Source organism: Carettochelys insculpta, chromosome 16, assembly GCF_033958435.1.
Source record: "Carettochelys insculpta isolate YL-2023 chromosome 16, ASM3395843v1, whole genome shotgun sequence".
NCBI lineage: Eukaryota > Metazoa > Chordata > Testudines > Carettochelyidae > Carettochelys > Carettochelys insculpta.
In genome coordinates, this window is record NC_134152.1 from 16,666,114 (window position 1) to 16,687,596 (window position 21,483).

The 21,483-nt window shown below is 42.3% G+C and overlaps 1 long non-coding RNA gene across 1 annotated transcript in view; it reads left to right on the forward strand.

Moving 5' to 3' along the window:
• Positions 1–18,819: 18,819 nt before the first annotated feature.
• LOC142021725 (uncharacterized) overlaps positions 18,820–21,483 on the forward strand; it is a 29,830-nt gene continuing 27,166 nt past the window's right edge. Inside the window, exon 1 of the long non-coding RNA XR_012647760.1 lies at positions 18,820–18,904. This is a non-coding gene — a long non-coding RNA (uncharacterized LOC142021725). The remainder of the gene's footprint in view (positions 18,905–21,483) is intronic.

Below are 21,483 nucleotides of genomic sequence, written 5' to 3' on the forward strand. Positions count from 1 at the left end.
ACACTTCAGCAAAGAGTGTCTCCACCAGAGAAGTATATTGCCTAATGGAATAGGCTGCTCAAATACTCCATGACAATCTGCTTCAACACAGAAATAACCCCCTCCCACACTTTTATTGTTGCCTACTACCCAGCACAGGAACCCATACAAATATGTTCAGCAGATGGTGACAAAAATGATTAGGGGGCTGGAGCACATGGTTTGAGTGTCAGCTCACAGGGCCAAGATGGACAGGATTGTGGGATTCACTTCAATACAGAGTCATTTAGGGATAGTGTACTTTGTTAAGCTTACTACTTTACTGCTACTGCAATTCCAGTGCACACCTTAATAAGCAAAAGAACTACAGAACAATGCATACAAAGAATGGAAGTAAAAGACACTTGGAATGCTTACGCCCCTTAGCCACAGGGAATCCCATCCTGGACACCTTGCACCTGGGCTGCGGTGCACATGGCTCCAGCTGTGGGAATCCAGGGCACTTCTAAGGCTGAAGTCCCTGGTGAGACTCACTTGGGGGCGAGGCTCCATGTAGCTTCATAATCTAAACTTTTAGTATGTATATGGGCACTGGCTCAACACCGTAACTAACATTTCCACAGAGCTGAAGCAGGGGCCAGTGGTGTTTACCTTGTTGTTTGGTTCCCAGCTAGAGGTGTCCAGGCTATAGTGAATAAAAGCTGTCAGAGCAGTTTGACAAAGCCTATATGGTGTTTATGCCTGCAGAATTCCAGGTTGTGTGAGACTGTGTGCATCAGCCCCGGACATTTCCACCCCTGCTTCTTGGGGTATGCAGGCATATTATATGATAATAAGGAGAGGCTGAGGGATATGGGATTATTTAGTCTACATAAGAAAAGAGTGGGGGGGAGGTCAGGAATTTGATAGCAGCCTTCAAATACCCAAAGGTTAGCTCCAAAGAGGTTGGATAGAGGCTGTTCTTGGTGGTGACAAAGGGCAGAACAAGGAGCAGTGGTCTCAGGTTGCACTGTGGGGAGGTCTAAGTTGGATATTATGAAAAACTATTTCACTACATTAATGAAGCACTGGAACGGGCTACCTCAGGAGGTGGTGGAATCTCCATCCCTACAGGTTTCTATGTCCTGGCTTGACAAGGCCTTGGCCAGTATGATTTAGCTGGGATTGGTCCTGCTTTCAGCAGGATGTTGTCCATGTGATGTGTCCTCCAACCCTGTGATTCTTTGATTCTGTGGAGCAACGAAGGGTCCTGTGGCACCTTATAGACTAACAGAAAAGTTTAGAGCATGAGCTTTCGTGAGTTAACTCACTTCTTCAGATGCTACGGCTACCCCTCTGATATTTGATTCTGTGCTTACCAAACAACTACCACCTGGACTCAATGGACCCCATGTTGTAAGATGTCTTTCTTGAACTCTCTTTTCTGGCCTTCAGACAACCTCCAACCTCTTCCAAGCTCATCATCAGGAGCAAGCTCCTCATAGAGCATGACAGACCAACACAAATTGGCACCAGGCAGAATAACATATGCAAACTCTGCAGCTGTATCTCCATTGCAAGGATCAAGACTGCCCACAACACACCTTTCAAGATCCATGGCTCCTAGATGTGCCTGTCACAACCTGTAGGATACTTCATCCCATACACTAAATGCCCCAGTAGCTACTGTGTGGGTGAAACCAATCACTGCACTCTCAGATGAAGTCAAACAAGGCAATGACAGAGGACAAGAATGTGGTGTCACCTCTGTCACCACTTTTCACAAAGCAATCACTTTTAATCTGATCTATCAATCCTCATCCTCAAAGGAAACCTGCACAATACTTTCAAAAGATGAGCTTGGGGGCTTAAATTCATTACACTGCTAGATAGATGGAATCATAGATGGAATAGAGGCACCTGTTTTATGGCTTAGTACAGGAACCTGTAACCCACGAACCTCTTTTTGTCCTTAGACTACAGAGGTGTTAATCAGCTATTCTACCTTGAAGAGCTCTTGCAAGATATGCTAACCTACTTATGCTAAACAATCTTTTCCACCTTGCAGTCTGATGTGATGCTGGGAGTATCTTTCCGAAACTTGAAGATCTCTGTGTTCCTCCAAAGGTAGTCTCCCACCAACAGAACACTGCTCCAATAATAGAAACGACCTCTCCTTGTCTCCCTATGAAGATGCCTCTCTTTGATTGTAGGTATTTAAATCCATAGTGGGGAGCAGGGCTAACATTTTTTATTTACTCCATTTGTTGCTTTGCATTGTAGTAATTTAAAGCTGTGTTGCTGCAAACTTCAAAAAAAACCTCATAATGTAATGAAGAGCCATTTTTTCAGTTTCAGAATGAATTCTTAGGCATGTGGCAGTCTGCAGTAGAAGGCACTTTATCAAGTTATAGCAGAAATTCAGCAATTCACAATCCGGAAGCCTCCATATGATTTTGGATTTATATGTCTCTGAGGTATTTGCATATGATATGCAAAGCCCAGATTTGCTGCTAGAGGGCACTCCTTTGGTCAAAAACTGCAAGCAGCAAAACTGGCTGCTCCTCGATCAAAGATTTTAATAGAAACAAACAGTTTTGGAAATCCTTGTTCCAACAATAGCAAAAGATGCAGTATTGTAGCCCAACAACTTATTTTTTTCCTAACTTTTTTGCACAACAGTTACAGGAAAAGATGATTTTACAGTTTGACAGGTTTGCTTTCCCCTCCTAAGAAAAATTAGTTAACAACAGATGACAGCAAGATGGTCACCATCATCCTACCTCTAATATGTCTTTTGTTGTACTGGGGCAATCTGTCTTTTAAACATTTAAAACAGAACTGCAGAAAAGTACTACTACTGAAATATAGTTGATAGGAGAGATCATATGGTTAGTATCTGGAAGTCACTGAATCTGAAGACAGCATTTCACAGTGCTGCCAAGGCTTGGAAAAGATGTCTGACATCAAAATGTTCTTGACATAAATTGTGCTAAGACACTGAACAGAGCAAATCCTCCCTTGACTTTAAGAAAGAAATCGAAGAGGCCAACAACAGAGATTTTTCACAAATCTTCCCCAGGCTTTCTCTGCAAAGGTACAACTCTGCACCAGTCCCTACTCAAAGTTGTGCATAGTATTTTTGTAACTCTTGTCCTCTTATTCCTCTTACGCTATTACCTATCATCAGTCTTACAACTTGTAGCCAAGTGGATCAATAAGACAGTGGACTGGGAGCCTTAGATTCTGTTCACCCATCTTCCACCAGCCTTTTGTATGACAGTGTAGAAGTCATTTTACCTATTTTTGTCTCTGTTTCCTCATCTGTAAAATGGGTATATTTGTCTTCTGTTGAAGGGCTGAGATCTATAGATGAACAATGCTATATGACTACTACTACAACTATTTGTCATATTTGCCTTTTCTTAGTTATAAAGACTGCAATCAGGGATATTTTAGGCATTTTATCGTTGTAAATTGTTTTTAATAATATAATGAAACTATGGGCCTCCTAAATAAATCTAACTTTTCATTTTGACAAGCAATATATAATATCTATATGAAGGGGATTTATTCAAAATATAATTTAATTCCTATTGCTTAATTTTCATACATACATATTTTAATACTGTTTTGGGCTTAATTCAATTCCTGTGAAGTCAACTGAAGTTTTGTCATTGATTTTGGTGGGAGACAGAGTGTGGCAATTGACAATATTTTATTTATATGTAAATTAGATCTTCATTGCATCTGGGTTATAAAACACTAATTACTTATATTCTACAATTATGTGAGTATGAGTCATAAATGTTTACAGATTATTCATAATGTGAAAATGGGGCAATTCTAGAAAAGAGTATTTGCACATTCTAGTTAGTTAGGGTTGGTCCTGCTTTAGGCAGGGGACTGGATGCAATGACTTCAGAGGTCTCTTCCAGCCCTAGGATTGTATGATTCTATGAAACTTTTTTGTACAACATGTGAAGGTTTTCTCCCCCCCCAGGAATCTAAAACATTAAGGCAGTTAAAATTGTGAACTCTACAGTGTGAAAACGAGGCATGTAATAACAGCGAATGCTACTGAAACAACGTAAATAATCAAATGAAGGTGCTTTATTTGCAGGTAAGTATAGTGCAGCCCACACACTTCAATCAACCCAGCAGTAGGCTTTCCGAAGCAATAATAAAGTGTGAAATGTGGCTTCTGAGATGGGTGGAAAAGTGCGTGTGTTTATTACTTATAATTATGTATCCAATAAACACAAACCAAAATAGAAGCTCTATGTTGCCTTCTGTTACTCCACCCAAGCACTGTAGCACCCCACTGTGTGTAACTAACACATGAGTTGGCATCTTTGGTGTGAGACTCTGGAAATTCTATCTCAAGAATTGAAAATTTGATAATTCAGGTAAGAGAAACACAGAAACATAATTGATTTTTACATTCTGCATTTTCTGGCAGAGTTTTAGCCTGTGTCATTAACATATGAGTGTCTTCCCAATGAGAGATGGTGCGCCGTGCTGGAACCTAGTCAAAATAATGTCCTTGTTTATCTTCATCATTAAACAAAATGTTTGACCTGTTTTATTTGGGGATTCTATCTCAGGCTTTCACATAACCGTGAGTAGTTCTGTATTTGTCAGGCTTATTAATTGCAAGTTTTACATAAAGCATTCCCATGCACATTGAACAATATTTTATAATTCACTAATAATTTTCTTAAAATAACTCAGTATTTTGTCTTGTTCCTTCCTCTTAAGTCTTGTTGTGACAATTGCACCAGTATATCTTGGATCAGTTTTTAAACAGATACATTTATATCATTGCAAAAGGCTCTGAATTTTTTTATTTCAGTTTCAGTGATATTTTGTTTTTGGTCTTTTGAGCTAAACTTGTTTCACATTGACTATTTCATTTAAGCCTGACTTAAAGAAAACTTTAATTTGCTGGTGCAATTTTCTTGTGTAGACATCCCTTTACATACAGTGAAAAAGTAATTGGGGAAATGCCTGTTGTGATCCCCATATGATGGGTTATCGTCATCTATATTTGTAACTATTCAAGACACAAGCGCTGCATCTACACTAGCATGGTCTTCCGAAAGATAAACTGAAAACCAGGGGCATGTTCTAAAGAGTGTGTGGAGCATCTACATACAAAACGCACTCTTTCAAAAGAAAATCGAAAGAAAGCAATGCCACTTCTGAAAGCGCTCTTCTGATCCTGGGTCAGGAAAAGCATCCCCTTTCAAAAGAAAACGCGTGTAGACGCTCCATGGGCCTCTCTTTCAAAAGAGGAGTCCTCCATGGCATCAGCCAGCTGCTGTATGGAAAAGGTCCAGCTGGCGGCTGTGGAGCTCTATGATCCTTGCATCCAGCTGAGCTTAAAGCTGCTTGGACCCAGAAACCCCATGCAGGAAGCTGAGAGTGTGCTAGCAGCAGGGACAGCATGAGTTGCACTGAGCACACCCTCGCAGCTGTCCCCACAGGCCAGACTCCAGATGGACAGCAGCCAGCCCTTCCAGAAGCCCCAGAGCTGGAAGGAGCCTGGCCAGTTGTCTAAAAAACAGGCTCCCTCCTGGACAGGGCCGGATCTGAGGGACCTCCTAGGACTGTAGCAGGAGGAGAAGGTCCTGTGGGAGATGGGCAGCGAGTGCTGCAATGCAGATGCCTTTTCCTGGCTTGCCACCAGATTGGCCACCACAGGACACCCTACCTGCACACCTGACCAGGTGTGGAGCAGGTTCAAGGAGCTGCAGCAGGGCTATGCCTGAGCCCAGGACTCCACCAGCCACTTGGGGGCAGGTCCTACATCCTGCTCATATGGCAGGGAGCTCCACAGCCTCCTGGGGCCCAGGGAGAGCTCCCCACCATCCTGGATGCTGCAGTGGATGAGGTGCACCCCAAGAACCCAGGATCCAAGGGCCGCCCCTACAGCTGCAGTCAGAACCCACCACAGGGTTCTACTCCTTTTCTTAGCTGCTCCTCCCAGCAGGGAAAGGAGCAGAAGTCCTAGCTCTCTCCCCAGATAACACGGGGAAGAGTGTGCAGGCCACAGGCTGGGGCTAGGGTGGAGTCACAGGGGGAGGTCATGTGGAACCCCCTTAGCTGGTGTCCATCCATACCCCCCAAATCAGGAAAAAATGATCTTGCTTTCACCCCAGTTCAAGAATATGTAAGGAGGCAGAGAGAATAAATAAAAACAGATTTTAAAAATAGTTTGGAATCTTGAAATATTCCTTATTCTGTAGCATGCAGTGTATTTTTAAAGAACTGTTACTAGTTGAAATTAACCCTACAGGAAAAGTGGAATTTGTGGACTGCTGGACTGTGGCTGGTGCTAATTGACTGAGAAGTGAGATCTGTTCCAGGTAAGGCCAGGGCTGTCCTTAGGCATATGCAGAATATATAGTTGCATAGGGCACAACTAAATTTGAGGCATCAGGTGCCCCAAATTTAGAGTTGCTCTAGGCATCTGCATGCAGTATATGGAGTGTTCTAGGTGCAGGCTGGCAGTGGACCCTGGGTTGACAGCCTGGACTCTGGCTGGATGCAGGGTGGGCGCTGGAGCCCAGGATAGCAACTGGAACCCCGGTCAGGTGTGACATGGGGTTGACGGCAGAGTTCTATATGACTGGTGGACCCCAGGCCCACACACCATGGATGGGGGGCCAGTGGCAGAGGCCCAGACACCTTGGATAGGGTCTGATGGCAAAGCCCTGGTCAGCAGCTGGGACCCCAGGTATTGGGCCGGCAGTGGAGGCTGAGGCAGCAGCAGTGTTTCCAGGCATGGGGCTGGTGGCAGTTCCCATGCTTATGCTTTCTTGCCCTGCCCCTGTCCCCACCCAACCCTGACAGTAGCTCCCACCCTCTAGAGCAGCCATTCTTCTGTTCCATCTCGTCACCCCTCCATCACATAGGGTACCACAAACCATAAGGATGGCCCTAGGTAAGGCTCAAACATTTTTTAGTCTGTAGCTATCTGTTCCAGGAAAACAATGTTATCACCTATAAATGACATCTATGCACAAAACAGATAAGGCAAGAAAACTGAATGATCAGGTTTCCTGCTTTGAGGATATCGTGACTCTCTTCAAATCTCTGGTCTGTGTTGTGTCCGTATAGTTCTTCCACTCTGTCTTCCCTGCTTTCTTACTGTGCGCCACCATTTTATTCCCTGTTTATATCTCTGTGCAAAATTTGTTCATATCTGTGCTCTTATGTATCCCCTCATTAAAACACTCTTATGCATACATCACAATAACTAACCTAACCTATTACTTTTTTCTTATTCTACTAAAACATGCTTTTATCCTGATTTGAATGCATCTGTTCTCTGCTGTCACTGGCTTCATGCAGTTCTTATTTTATGGCAGGTTGTTATTCTTACTGGTCTGTTTTTATGGCCTTTGGTTTTTATTTCTGAGCTTGTTTTGTTGTGAGAGGAGGGCATGTACGCCTGATTTACGACAAAATGAATCTCTCTATCTCTCTGCTTTACTCTGCTCTCTGCATAGGCCAAGAATTTTACAGATTGGACAGAAAAACCCTCTTTTTCATCAGCAAAATCTGAAGTGTCATATCAGCATAAACATACAATAATAAAAGACCCTTTATATTTTCTAACAACAGGTATTTATTTTTCTTTACATTATATAGCATATATTTGACTAACGCAACTTGGATAACACAGTTCTCCAGCATGCTTTACAGATTGCCTTCTCATTTTGATAATGTGTTCATCACCACAAATTGTGAATAAGTTTTGACCCAGTTGTGGCTGGAAAGGTGACAATATATCTTCTCGCCATCTTATTTTTGCCTGTAATTTTTTCTTTGGTTTGGAGATGTATAGGAACATTTAGAAAAAATATAGTGTGCATAATCTATCTCCTTTGTCACATCATGGTTTAAATATACATTATTTTATAGTCAATACGTGATTATCTTCACAAGGGAGGGATAGCCCAGTGGTTAGAGCACTGACCTTCTTAAACCTGGGGTTGTGAGCCCTATCTTTGAAGAGGCCTTCCAAGGGGCTTAGGTATGTTAGATTAAAATAATATCTGTTGCTGTCAGGGATGGTGATAGAATGTGCTGTGAGGGCATGTATGTATATCTCCGTGTTTCTTTTTTATATAATCAGTTTAGATTGTCCTTGTTCAGCATCAAGGCTATACCTGCAGGAGCTAGCTAGCCATTGTGTTATAATTGCAGGATCACGAATGTTTTAGTTTCAACAAATACAGAAATCCTATAAGTTCTGTCCATTGTATACTTGGCTGGCTAGGGGGATCTGCCGCAGGGTTACTCAGTCATCTGGTATGACACATAGCTGAGGTTTCCCTCGTCTCTGCATTATTCTCTTACACCAGGGATAATATGTTTTCCTCTCCCTATTATAAAATGCTCTTGCCTGTTTAAATTACTGGAACTTGGATATTTTGAGATGTCTAATTAGTATTATAGAAGGACATCAGAATCCTAGGGGAATGGTGGTTCCTTCCTACCCAGAAATGTCTGGCTGCCTGTTGAGATTCATTCACAAACATGAACTAAATGAATAATTTTGTTTTCATTTTTTCCTATATTTTGCCTTCCTTGTAGTAGACAGATGAAAGTTCAGCTTTAGGGAGCCAGCTGGTAACTTGCTGCATATGAGCTCTTGATAGCTGTGTGATACCCATAGGCTTAGTAGAATCAGGTTTTTTTTTCTATTAATTCAACTGAAAAGATCAATCTTTGCTTATAAGCAATATTCCAATTTTTATCATTTTAAATTTTCTCTGTTGTGCAAAATTGAGAGGGATCAGCAATTATTTAATGTCAGTAAATACTAATAAAGTTAAAGCTTTATAACTGTTAAAACATAAACTATCAGCATTACGTTTCAAAATATAAAAAGTAAATATCTTTAAATCAAGCCCTATTAGCAGGCTAAACCCTCAAGCAGCCTTTTTCCTCAGTCAGCTGTAAATATAAATTATCAATGGAAATATCTTTATTTGTATACGTTGACCTGAAATTTACATTTATCAAAAAAACCTCATCCTCCAAGCCTCTGTGTACACAGAAGGAAGAACACAAGGACATTTCTATAAATATAAGGAAGTATCATTGTTCTCAGAGCAAAGACTGAATCTTTCCAGTGGATGATTTCAGCTGTATATTTATAATCTAAAACCTTTTCATGGCTTTTTAGGTGTGACCTCAAGTTCTGGTGGTGTAGGACTGGCACTTTTTCCCACAGGGTGTAACAACTTTTTAAAAAAAACACATAAAAGTTGATTGCCTGGTCATTGTTAGAAAATTATCTCTCAGTTATCTCTTAGATAGTTGAAAAGATGATTTCTGCTTCATCCTCAAGGTTATCTAGTTGTGATCATTAGTAGGGTCTGATAAGATCTTCATCTATTGAGAAATAGCTGCACAGAAACCTTCAATAAATATGAAGATTGTACACCTAAACATCCAGGTAAGTTTCTTCCAAGCTGCAATATTTGGAACCTTAAAAATTCCTGTATTAAACAAGGTTGGGAGCAAAGTGAAATATTTAGGCAAACCATCTGTGCACTTTGAGTTATCTTTCTGTTCCAGTATCTTCAGTAAAGGAAGGATCTCTATGTTTTCTGTAGAACAGGTTTCCTTTGACTCTTTCTCCCTCAAGGCTTCATATTACATTTAATTTCCTTTGGCCCAGTGCTGGATGAGACTCCTTTCTAACCTTAAGTTATTTCAGAACAAGCATAGATTCTATTTCATCTTGTTCTAGACCTCAAGTCATGGTTCTCTAATGTTCCTAAACAGTGTTGCATCTACATTTTTCTACCCATGGTAGAATAAATTTTGTTACATGCACCAAGGCATGTGAGGTTGTGCACCACCAACATAGACACATGCTACCAGCTATGGGTGGTTGTGGGTGCTCTGCTGATCAGATGGTCATCACCTGAATCTCTCCTGGGACCAGCTCAGTTTACAGGGAACACTGCTCCCAAGCTTTACCAGCCTCTGCCTTTAGTAATTCGTTTGCAGTAACAGTTGATCTTAGAGTGCTTTACAAATAAGGGAGGTATCATTATCCCCATTTCACAAAGGAGTAAACTGATACCTTGTTGGGAGGCACTCAGATACTATAGGGAGGGGGCACAGTGTAAGAAACTAGACAGAACAGAATGGAAGTAGAGCCCCAAAGTAGTTCTGTGTCTCTCAAATACCACATCAGGACAACTGGACCACTCTCAAATTGTACTTCAGCTAGCTGATCATACAGCTGCTAGGCCTGGTATATTCTCAATGCTCAAAATTTTAGTGAGTTGACACCATTACCAGTTGTGGAACTACACCAATTAGAGCCACAACAATGAAGTGAAAACTACAGAGTACCTCATTAGCTCTTTAGATGTATTTCTTATAGCTTTTTTAATTTCACACTGCAGATTGCTCTCCAGTTTACTTCCTATAGGGCTTGTTTACACTAGTCCCCTCCTTTGAAGGGGGCATGTAAACAAGCTCAAATTCTCCAAGCTGAATTGGAGAAAAGCAATGAAGTGCTGCGCAGCATATGCAGCACCTCGTTAGCATAATTCTCACCATGCAAACTTCAAAGTTCCTGGGAGTAAGCGAACTTCGAAGTTGCGCAGGTACTTTGAATAGTAACAGAGAGGAAGCTGTGCTAGTCTATACACTATCAAAACAAAAAGCAGTCAAGTAGCTCTTTGAAGACTAGCAAAATAATTTATTAGGTGAGCTTTCATGGGACAGACCCACTTCTTCAGACCATAGCCAGACCAGAACAGAGTCAATATTTAAGACACAGAGAACCAAAAAGAGTAAGTAAGGAGGACAAATCAGAAAAAGATAATCAAGGTGAGCAAATCAGAGAGTGGAGGGGTGGGGGGGAAGGTCAAGAATTAGACTGAGCCAAGTATGCAGACGAGCCCCTATAGTGACTCAGAAAGTGCCTGCAGCTGCACTGCTTGCTGCCGCTTCGAAGTTAGGAACTTCGAAGGTCACGGAGCAGGAATTATGCTAATGAGGTGCTGCATATGCAGTGCAGCATCTCATTGCTATTCTCTGATTGGGCTCGTTTACATGCTCCCTTCAAAGGAGGGGGCTAGTGTAGACAGGCCCATGCTGTCTTGCCTTCTCTCAGGGTTTTTATGATAAATTCATGACAGTAGGGAAAAAGTGTTTATAACATCTATTTTAATTGAAACAGTGGGAGATAGGATTAAACATGTGGGAATTCTGCGACTTGCTGTGAGGTGATGAGTCAAGACCAGTTCTCTTCTATAACTGTTCTAAGAATCAACATCTGTTTTCTTGTGACACACTGGTCATCCACAGTAGGAACAGAAAACCAGTTCAGAAAATGTAACAGTCATTAAATGCTGTCAACCTTTGTCCATTTCTATAGCTGAACACTAAACAAACATTTTCCACAGTATAGATTTTTCCCCTATCCTTTGTTTCCAGAGCTTTTGCAGGAGATAAAGCAGAAGTTCTGGAGGTCTTAGCCAAGGATTTTAGTGGATGCCTAAAATTAAGCCACTAAGTTCATTATTAAGAGCCTAAATAAGTGGCCTGATTTTCAGTGTAGTGAGCATACAGTCTCTCTCTCACTCACTGGGAGCTACTAGGTATTCAGCACTTTTGAAAAGCAGACACATTATTTAGGTGCCTTTAACAGGACAGGCTCAACCTGGGGTCCCAGTCTTTGATTTCTCTTGATTGTGAACACTTCCATGAATTTTTATGTTACCATCATAACTGCCACGCCTCACCTCTACCTATGATGTCCTTCAATCCGCAGCCCTTTCTCCAGGGAGAGCAAGAGAGAGTGAAGTGATCTCACCAGACAGAGATCTCACTTCTTGGCTTGGCTAGTCCTCCGGCCTCCCTTTATACTGCCTTCCTGTGTTTTTAACCACCTTTCCCTCTGTTGAGATAATGGACCACTTAACTCAGTAGCAGGGCCAAATTAATTCTTCTGTGGGCTTGGGGCTACTACATTTGGTGGGAGCCCAGAGGGTTTGGAGTGTGGGTGTGGTCTCAGGACTAAGGAAGGGGACTGGGGTGTGGGAGAGAGTGCAGCTCGAGTTTGGGAGGGTGAGCTCGAGGGTGCATGGATAGGATGCAATTGAGGTGGGAATTCTGAGTGGGAGTTTGGGTGAGAGAAGGGGCTCTGGGCTGGAGTGGAGGGTTGGAGTGGACAAGTACAGGCTTTGGACAGGAGGCACTTGCCTTGGGCTGCACCTGGCTGGCAGTGCAGCAGAACTAAGGCAGGATCTGCTCCCCAAGATGGCTGATATGTCTGGCTCTGAGGTAAAGAAGGGTCAGTGCTTTGCATGGTGCATCGTGCACGCTGCCCATGCCATGGGCATTGCAAGTGTTCCCCTCACAGCTCTCCTTGTCTGTTGTTCTCAGCCAATAAGAGCCACAGAGCGGGTGCTGTGGGTAGGGGCAACACACAGAGATTCCATGGATGCTCCTTGCCTATGGCCCACAGGGGTATGCTGGTGAGCAGGCTCAAGCAGGAGTGGGGAGTGTGGGGAGAGGGCACTGAGGAACAGGGACTTGTGTTCTGCCTGCAATGCGAAACTTGCTGTGGGCTGGGTTAAAAGAAGCAGGAGGGTGACATCTGATCTGCAGGGCTACCTTTATCCCAAGGAGCTGTGCGGCAGTGCCTAAAGCCCCTGCTTCAGTGGGGCTCTGCTCATCATCAGCCTACAATCCAGTTATGAGTATTACACCCCTCAGTCACGGTTTCTCTGTGGGAACTAATTAATGGCCCAATATACCTGCCTTGCAATAAAACATCTGCAGCTGGCCTGTGTCAGCTGACTCTCAGGCTTGGGCTGCAGGCAATAAAAGCAGCATAGCTAGTTGAGCTTAGGTTGGGACCCAAGTTCTTGGATCTCTCTATGGAAGAGGGTTCCAGAACTCAAGCTCCAGCCTGAAACCAAATGTCTACAAAGGTAAGTTTATAGCAGGGCTGGGGACCCTTCAGTGTATTGGCCACACATGATTCATCAGGGTTAGCTGCTGGCAGGTTCCCAGATGGTTTGTTTACCTGACATTCCACAGTCATGACTGCTCCCAGCTCCCAGTGCCTGTGGCTTGCAGTTCCAGACCAAAGGCAGCTGCAGGAGGTGGCACAGGCTGGGCCGTTGCTTCCTGCAACTCCCATTGGCCAAGAAAGGTGAACCATGGCTACTGGGAGTTATGAGGCTCTTTCCCTTTGGATGCTCGGATAAAAAATCCTGTCTGTTGGCCTAGCTGCTAGCAGCCGATGATGACTAACTGCATGTGGGCCACAGACTGGAGGTTCCCCACCCTTGCTATGTAGTCCTGCAGTCCAAGCCCTGCAAGTCCAAGTCAGCTGACATGGTTCTACTGCAGATGTTTTATTGTATTGCCCATATACACCAAGTGGGCAAAGTACTGGATCAGTTCCTGTCTCTGAGTACTCTTGTCACAGTGCTTATGTATTTTTGAGAGAGTAATTTTTTAGGTAGCCTTTAAAAAAAAATCTTGGCATTCATAGGCAAAGCTTGTTCTTATAAGATTTTCAGTCCAGATGTACAGTTAGGAGTTTCCAGCTGGAATTTTTAAAAATATTTGGCATTGACTTAACTATGTTTCCACTGAAGCTGGAAAGTTTTAGGGTAAATTTCACTGAGGGCAGAGGAGGCCAATGCTGAGAACTTTGGAAAATCCTCAGTCTGAATAGTCCAGATATGCATCTGATATCTATTTGCTTATCTAAACAAAAATGAAACTGAGCCATTTTAGGTTCAACCATCATTAATCATAAAGGCTTGAGATCTTGGTAGCACAACACCCTGGTATTTTCAATATTTGGTATTTTATTTTAAACAATAGTTAAGTGTTATATGTTACAGGTAACTAGGAATCACAAACTTACTGAAATAAAGGGCTTGCCTTTACTTCATTACTTGCTTCATTACTATTTATCATCAGTAATAATGCTGTATTTTCTTGTAGTGAGGAGAGCCCTGGAAGCAAATTAATGTACAGGAGGCAGAGCTCAGACATGTAAATTAAGTTAAAATTGCTATGTGATTACTTAGTTTTATCTGAGAAGGAGAAAATGTTTTCATAATTCTAAATGCAACACTGTTTACAGGCGGAATGGACTAGAAAGAATGAGCACAATTTGAAGAGTCTGAAGAATGTTCTGATTACTAAGCAAATACACATCAGACCAGCCAGCACAGATGAATTATGGATGACAATTCCACAAATGCAAAAGGAAAAGAGAGAAAAATAAATAAAAAGAAACAACAACTAGGCAGCTTATAACTAGAAAGGATGTTAGATCTTTGCCTTGCCTGAGGAGCTTAAACATGTTACCTGAAATACATAATATTCTGTGGTGTGTCTGAGGGAGGGCATGATATTTGCCCATTTTTCCCCTGGCTTTGTCTGAATATAATTATTTGAAGTGACTACATTTTGGTTTTGTAACAGATATATAGGTAGCAGAGCATCTGCTGTTGAAAAGTACATGCTGCTAATAGAATTGCCTTTTGCTTGTGGGTACCCAATCTACTAATTGAACAAAGCAGCAGAAATGTAGCACTTTAAAGACTACCAAAATGATCTATTTGGTGATGAGCTTTCATGGGACAGACTCACTTCATCAGATCAATCTTACTTCCAATACGGACTGACATTTATAAGTACAGAGGAGCAAAAAAAAATTGCAACAAAGACTGACAAATCAAATAGGATTGAAGGAATAGTAAGAGAGAGAGAGGGTGAGGAAGGGGGGGGGATGTTAATTACAAGCATCAAAGGAGGGGAAGCAGTCCTTGTAATGCCTGAGGTAATTGATATTTCTGTTCATACCATGTGTTAATGTGTCAAACTTGAATATGAACAGGGCTATCTCTGTTACTACTCAATCTACTAATTGTTAGCCAAAACTTCCTGCTGCTGCTTTATCTTACTACTTATCTGGATAGGCATTGTTTGGTACAAAGTTAGTAGTGCTCTGTGGTAAGGATTACTCAGTATAATTCATGCATTTTGTACATAGATGTTAAGGCCCAAACATTTATGGAACTTAAAATAAACATGACAGACATTTAAGAGGTCTGATATAAAAGGGATTCAGAACATGCTAAATAAGTAACATGAGTCCTAGTAAATCCTAGAGGAGCCAAAGCACTTCCTGACAATTGCTCTTCATCTTCCACGACAATAGATGCAAATGACTGTGATGGAATTTATAAAGAATATAAATTAAAAATAAACTCTGGTGTCCCAGAAGGATACTGCACGTGAATGTTGCCTGGTATTACATCATGTGGTATTTGAAAACCTAGCAAACACTGAGTAAGGCCTGGTTTTCTTAAAGACATATATAAATTGGATGTTTCTTTAGGACAAACAAGTGATTGATTCTCCTCACTTAAATCTGTGTGAAGCAAGAATAACTCCTCTGCAGTTAGTGGAGTTACATCCATGTAGTAAATAAGGTCAGAGCAGATTCTAAGACTTTTCTTTTGGCTCAAAAGTTCAGTTTGCCCTGCAAGTTCTAAATGGGAGACCTAGAATCTTCTTTAGTACATAATTGAAAGAATGATAGAAATTAGGGGTGGAAAAGCTTATATGCTGTCCAGTCTGTTTCCTTTCTAAAGCTGTATATATCCCAGTGATTAGTCTAGTCTCTTTTTTCTTCATTACCCAAGCTGCAAGGCTTTCAGCTGGGAGGCTATTTCTGTTAGGAAATGTAATAGTTTAAATGCTTTACTTAATTTTCTCCCATTAATCCTACTTACATCTGCTGTACGTTTAAAAGCCTCTTCTCTTTTGTAGAGAGTTAGAATAAAACATTTCAATGCTTGAAGTTAAATATTTGGAAAGGAAAACAGGAATGTTGCACAGAAGTGTTAAAGATGGTCTGAGCACGTTAAGGCCTTGTGCAATGCTGAGACAACTATTTCCATCAATAATGCACCTTCTTCATGTGCATGTAAATGTACCAAATGTGAAAAGTGCAAGGAGAGGGGGAGGGAGGGGAGGGAATGTTCAGCAAAGAACAACTTGCTTGGGTAGGAAAGCAATTTTCCTAAGTTTAATGTTGTATAAATGTGATTTCCCCTATGGCAGGGGCTGGGAAATCTCTGGCACCCTGGTCACATGCAGTTCATCAGGGCTAGCCACTGAAGGGCCACCAAATAGTTTGTTTACCTGGACCATCCTCAGGCACAGCTGCTTGCAGCTTCCAGTGGCACAGCCCAGGGCACCACCACTTCTGCAGCTCCCATTGGCTGGGAACAGTGAACTGTGGCCACTGAGAGCTGTGGGGCTCTATGCCTGTGGACACTCAGATAAAGAAACCGTCTGGCAGCTGCCAATGAGTAGTCCTAATGAATTGTGGGCCAGCAGTTCCCCACACCTCCCCTATGGGTGGTCATTCAACAATTTCTCCTCAGTTTCGTAGGGACAATAAAGTCTCTCTTGATGGCCTGGGTTGTTTGACATCCCAATTTTCTCTGAAGACAAGCCATTGGTACCATCAGGCACCTAGCACATGGGGTGAGAACAAAGGAAAGGAAGAGTAAGTCTGTCTGGATCTCATTGGCCTTTTCTGTGAACAGTTCCTGCTGAGGTAAAGAGATGTGTTGTCTGTTGTGCTGGTGGAAGTGAGGTGAGAGGAGGGGGTGCTATGCCCTGTGTTCTGCTGACTGTGCTAAAGAAGAAGGGACTCCTTTATCTCTCAAGGATGTAAGCAGGGGTGCTGTCCTCTCTGTTAGTAAGGGAATGAAAATAAAGAAGCCAAGACCTGAATTGTCCCCGATGTGACTCCTGTTTAGGTTACATTGTTCCAGGTCATCTCTATGGTAGGGTTAAGTGGGTGTTCTTTGCTCAGAAACCTGCAGTGGATGTCAGGGACTGGATCACTCAACAATTGCATGCTCTGTTCATTCCCGCAGAAGCAGCTGGTAGTAGCACTGTTTGGAAGACAGGATACTGTGCTAGATGGACCAAGTGTGGCTGCTGTTATGTTCTAATTATAGATATGTGGGGAGCTACAATAGAAAGATTCAAATGCAGACCTCTCGGCAAAAAAGGTCACTCATCTCACACACACCAACAATGTTTTGCTGGAAAGTGATTTTTCCCTTTGTTCCAGATGGAATGAGATGGGAATTGCCGTGGATACATCCTGTGCTTTGTCACCATTTCACTGTTTCTGTGTACTGTCACATATTGCTTGCGAATGATATCAGTCCCATAAGTAAACTTTTTCTGTTAGAAAATTATTTGCAAGCCATCTCTACAGTACTGGTATTTGCTAGTTTGTTGATGCGAATATATTTCAACCAGTATGAACAATAGACTTCAACTATATGATTTGTTGCATGGTGCCATCACTTTGTAATCAGGAGAATGAGTAAAGAACAACAACTAACACAAGTTTGTTTTTCAGAATCCTATCTTTTGTGAAAATAGTTATGGAAATTCCAGTATCCATGGTCATTTTAATGAGTTATCTAGCTATTACTTGGATTCTCATGATAGACAAATAATGTGATTCCCATAACTAAAATAGTAGAATGAAGTCGCCACATATAACAAAATATTTCATGTGACTTTTTTCAATCAGCTCCATTATTGGTAATCTGGTTTCCTTGTTACATTTTATTAAACTCTTTCAGTGAAGTGTTGCACTGTTAATTTATTCCAGACCTCAGCTGAGTCAGTGTCTGTCACTTGTTGAGATGGGAAGTACCAAAATGGTAATCAGACCTTTTTCAATATTATTCTGGGAATAGGGGACAGGGAGAATATTTCCAGTTGGAGCTGGACCTGCTTTACCATGGAATTAGCATTGAGTTTGACTGGTGAAATATTTTAACTTGAACCTAAACATTACATTATATTAATGGAACACCTAACAGAAGGTTTATATAAAATATTTATGAAAAAGTTTACCTTAATGCATCATTTTATTTCAATGATTTCCAGTATGTTTTCTGATTTTAAAATCAAAATTACTTCCAAATGAACACTAGATATGACCTTTTAACTGATGTTTTTAGAGTAGTTATATTTCACTAACTTTCTAGATCAGTGCCTGTCTTTACAGTAATACTTTGAAGGGTTCAGCCACAGAGGTCCCCTTAACTGTGAGCCCACCTACCTGCTCTCTGGGGTTCCCCAGTGCTCTCTTCTGATGAGCCAGGACCTCTGGTCTCCCACTGCAAAGGCATGGAGTTGGAGTCACAGTCCACAGCAGAGCAGCACAGACATTGAGAGCAGTACAGTTCTGGGAAGGCTTTGTCACAGGGACCTGATATAGGACCCAGGTGCAGGTCCCCAATGGGACCAGAACCCCAGATAAATGTGTCTTGCTCTCTTTAAAACTTTTATTCAGAGCAAGTTTATATGCTGTTCTCTCTCTTTATCAACAAAAGAGAGACAGACACAGCCATTTTCCTTCCTAGGCAACAGATATTTACACTGGGTTGGTGTAATCACAAACAAAGTGAACTTATTAAATATAAAAAGTAGGATTTAAGTGGTTGCAAGTGATAAGACAGCTCAAAGTAAGTTACTAAGCAAAACCAAACCCTATCTGCCAGCTGAGCTTAATATCTGTGAAACTTGTTACCTGCAATTTCTTACCCTAACAGTAGTTCTAATCATCTTTTCTCACAAGCACAGCAGCCAGTGACAAGCCACATGCCACATTTTGCATAAAGCATATTTGAGTTAGTCATATGCATATTCATAGCATATTTCCATATTTTGGGCTGGCTGCTTTTGAACTATCTGGCTCACTGAGAACATTGGTTTATGTGGAGTAATTATTATCTTTTAGCTAGGAACCGGGAAAAGGAACTGAATGCTGAAGGAACTACCAGTCTGATCAGTGAAGAAAACCTCAGTTGTATGCATGTGCTGGGTAAGTAAACATTTGTATTTGCTGAAGGGCCAGGCCGAAAGGAAGCCAGTGTGCCCTGGTGCGCTACACCAGTAAGAGAGTGGCTGGCTGGGGGTGGAACTCTAGATGTTGCTGGCCGAGGTTTCTGTACCAGTGCTGGGTGTCAACAGCTCACCCTGCCCAGGCTGCTGCCCGACATGAGCCCAAACCATGTCCCCACATGACCTCTGGTCCCAGTGCCAGATGACTGGAGGCAGGGAGGCAATGCCCCAGCCCTAAACCAGCACCTACAAGCCCTGGGCAGCACAACTGCAGTGCACCCAGGCTCCAGCCCTGGTGCACAGGCAGCACTGCTGTCATGGTGGGGCCAGCCCTGAGCTCCACCCACAACTCTGTCCCCTGCCCTGAGCCCCTGCAGACTCCCTGCCTTGACTCCTGAGCCCACAGCAAATCCACCCCCTGCCCTGAGTCCTGCATTCCTCACATCCCCACCCCTTGCTTTTAGCCCCTGCATCCCCTAATTCCCTTCCCTGAGCTACCCCACCAGACCTCAACCCCCTGCCCTGCATCCCCACATTCCATCCCATACGTAAATTTCTTGCAGGTACTATCATATTGCAACCCCAAAATCTCCTGTTCTGAGCAACCCCCAAGGAGTGGGGATTGGAGTACAACAGTACTGTAAGAAATGAATACTTTCACCCCTGAGAAGAGTATCTCCCTGTAGAAGCAACAAGAAGTCCTGTGGCACCTTATAGACTAACAGATATTTTGGAGCATAAGCTTTTGTGGGCAAAGACCCACTTCATCAGATGCACGAATGAAGGTTCTAGAGGAGGGATCTCTTGTATGGACTGGTCCAGGCTGACATTGATAGCGGGCTGGAAACTGCTGAAATCACAGTTCCAGCTTCCTCAGCTCTCGTCTCCTAGTGCCCTTCCTCTACTTGAGCTACACTGATGACATATTCGTCATCTGGACCCAGGGGAAGGAGACTCTTGAAGAGTTCCACTGTGATTTCAACAGTTTCCACCCCACCATCAGTCCCAGCCTGGGCCAGTCTATATAAGAGATTCGCTTCCTGCATACTACTGTGCAAATAAGTGATGGTCACATAAACACCACCCTATACCAGAAGTCCATGGACCACTACGTTTACCTACATGCCTCCAGCTTCCATCCAGGGCATACGACATGATCCATTGTATACCACCAAGCACTAAGGTACAACCACATTTGCTCCAATCCTCAGACAGGGACAAACACCTAAAAGACGTTTATCAAGCTTTCCTGAAACTACAATACCCACCTCAGGAAGTGAAGAAACAGATTGACAGAGCCAGATATGTACCCAAAAGCCACTTGCTACAAGACAGACCCAACAAGGAAAACAACAGAACAGTACTGGCCATCACATACAAACTCCAGCTAAAACCACTCCAGTGCATCATCAGTGATCTACAACCCCTCCTGGACAATGATCCTTTGCTCTCACAGACTTTGGGAGGCAGGTCAGTCCTTGCCTACGTACAGTCTGCCAACCTGAAACAAATTCTTACCAGCAACTATAGACCACACCACAGTAACTCTAAACCTGGAACCAATCCCTGCAACAAGCCTTGGTGCCAACTCTGCTCACATATCTATACCAGTGATGTCATCACAGGACCTAACCACATCAACCACACCATCGGGCTCATTCACCTGCACATCTACTAATATAATATGTGCCAGCAATGCCTCAGTATAATGTACATTGGCCAAACTGGACAGTCTCTACATAAAAGAAAATAAATGGACACAAATCAGATATCAGGAATGGAAACATACAAAAACCTGTAGGAGAACACTTCAGTCTCCCTGGACACTCAGTAACAGATTTAAAAGTGGCCATCCTGCAACACAAAAACTTCAAAAACAGACTCCAAAGAGAAACTGCAGAGCTACAACTCATTTGCAAATTTGACACTATCAGTTGAACAGCGTGGCTGGTCAATTACAAAAACAGTTTCTGCTCTCTTGATGTTCACACCTCCACATTTAGCTACTGATAACGGGCCACATCCTCCCTGAGTGAACTGACCTTGTCAACTCTGGCTGACTTCTTGACTGGAACTCCCTACTTTTCATGAGCCTCTAAATTTAGGCCCTGCTCTGGAACCCCACTCATGCATCTGGCGAAGTGGGTCTTTGCCCATGAAAACTTATGATCCAAAATCTGTTAGTGCCACAGGACTACTTATTGTTCTTGAACATAAAGACTATCTTGGCTATCCCTCTGATCTTCCCTTCCTCCTGCAGGTATATCCAGGCCTGTGTGTTCACAGTAACTCATATACATTATGTCACTCAAGAAAATCAGCAAAGAGAGAATGAAACTAAGAACAGGTCTATATGGCTACATCTACACGCAGCTCTATTTCAAAATAATGTATTTAGAAATAGCTATTTTGTGAGTTTTAATATTTTTTATTTCTACAATTGAAAAATTGTTGTTATACACATGCTAAATGTAGACTATTTTATATTTCCTTGGAGTTCACCAAGTACAAAAATATGCATTTTTTTCAGCAATGGATTTACTTTTTGCATTAAGTACT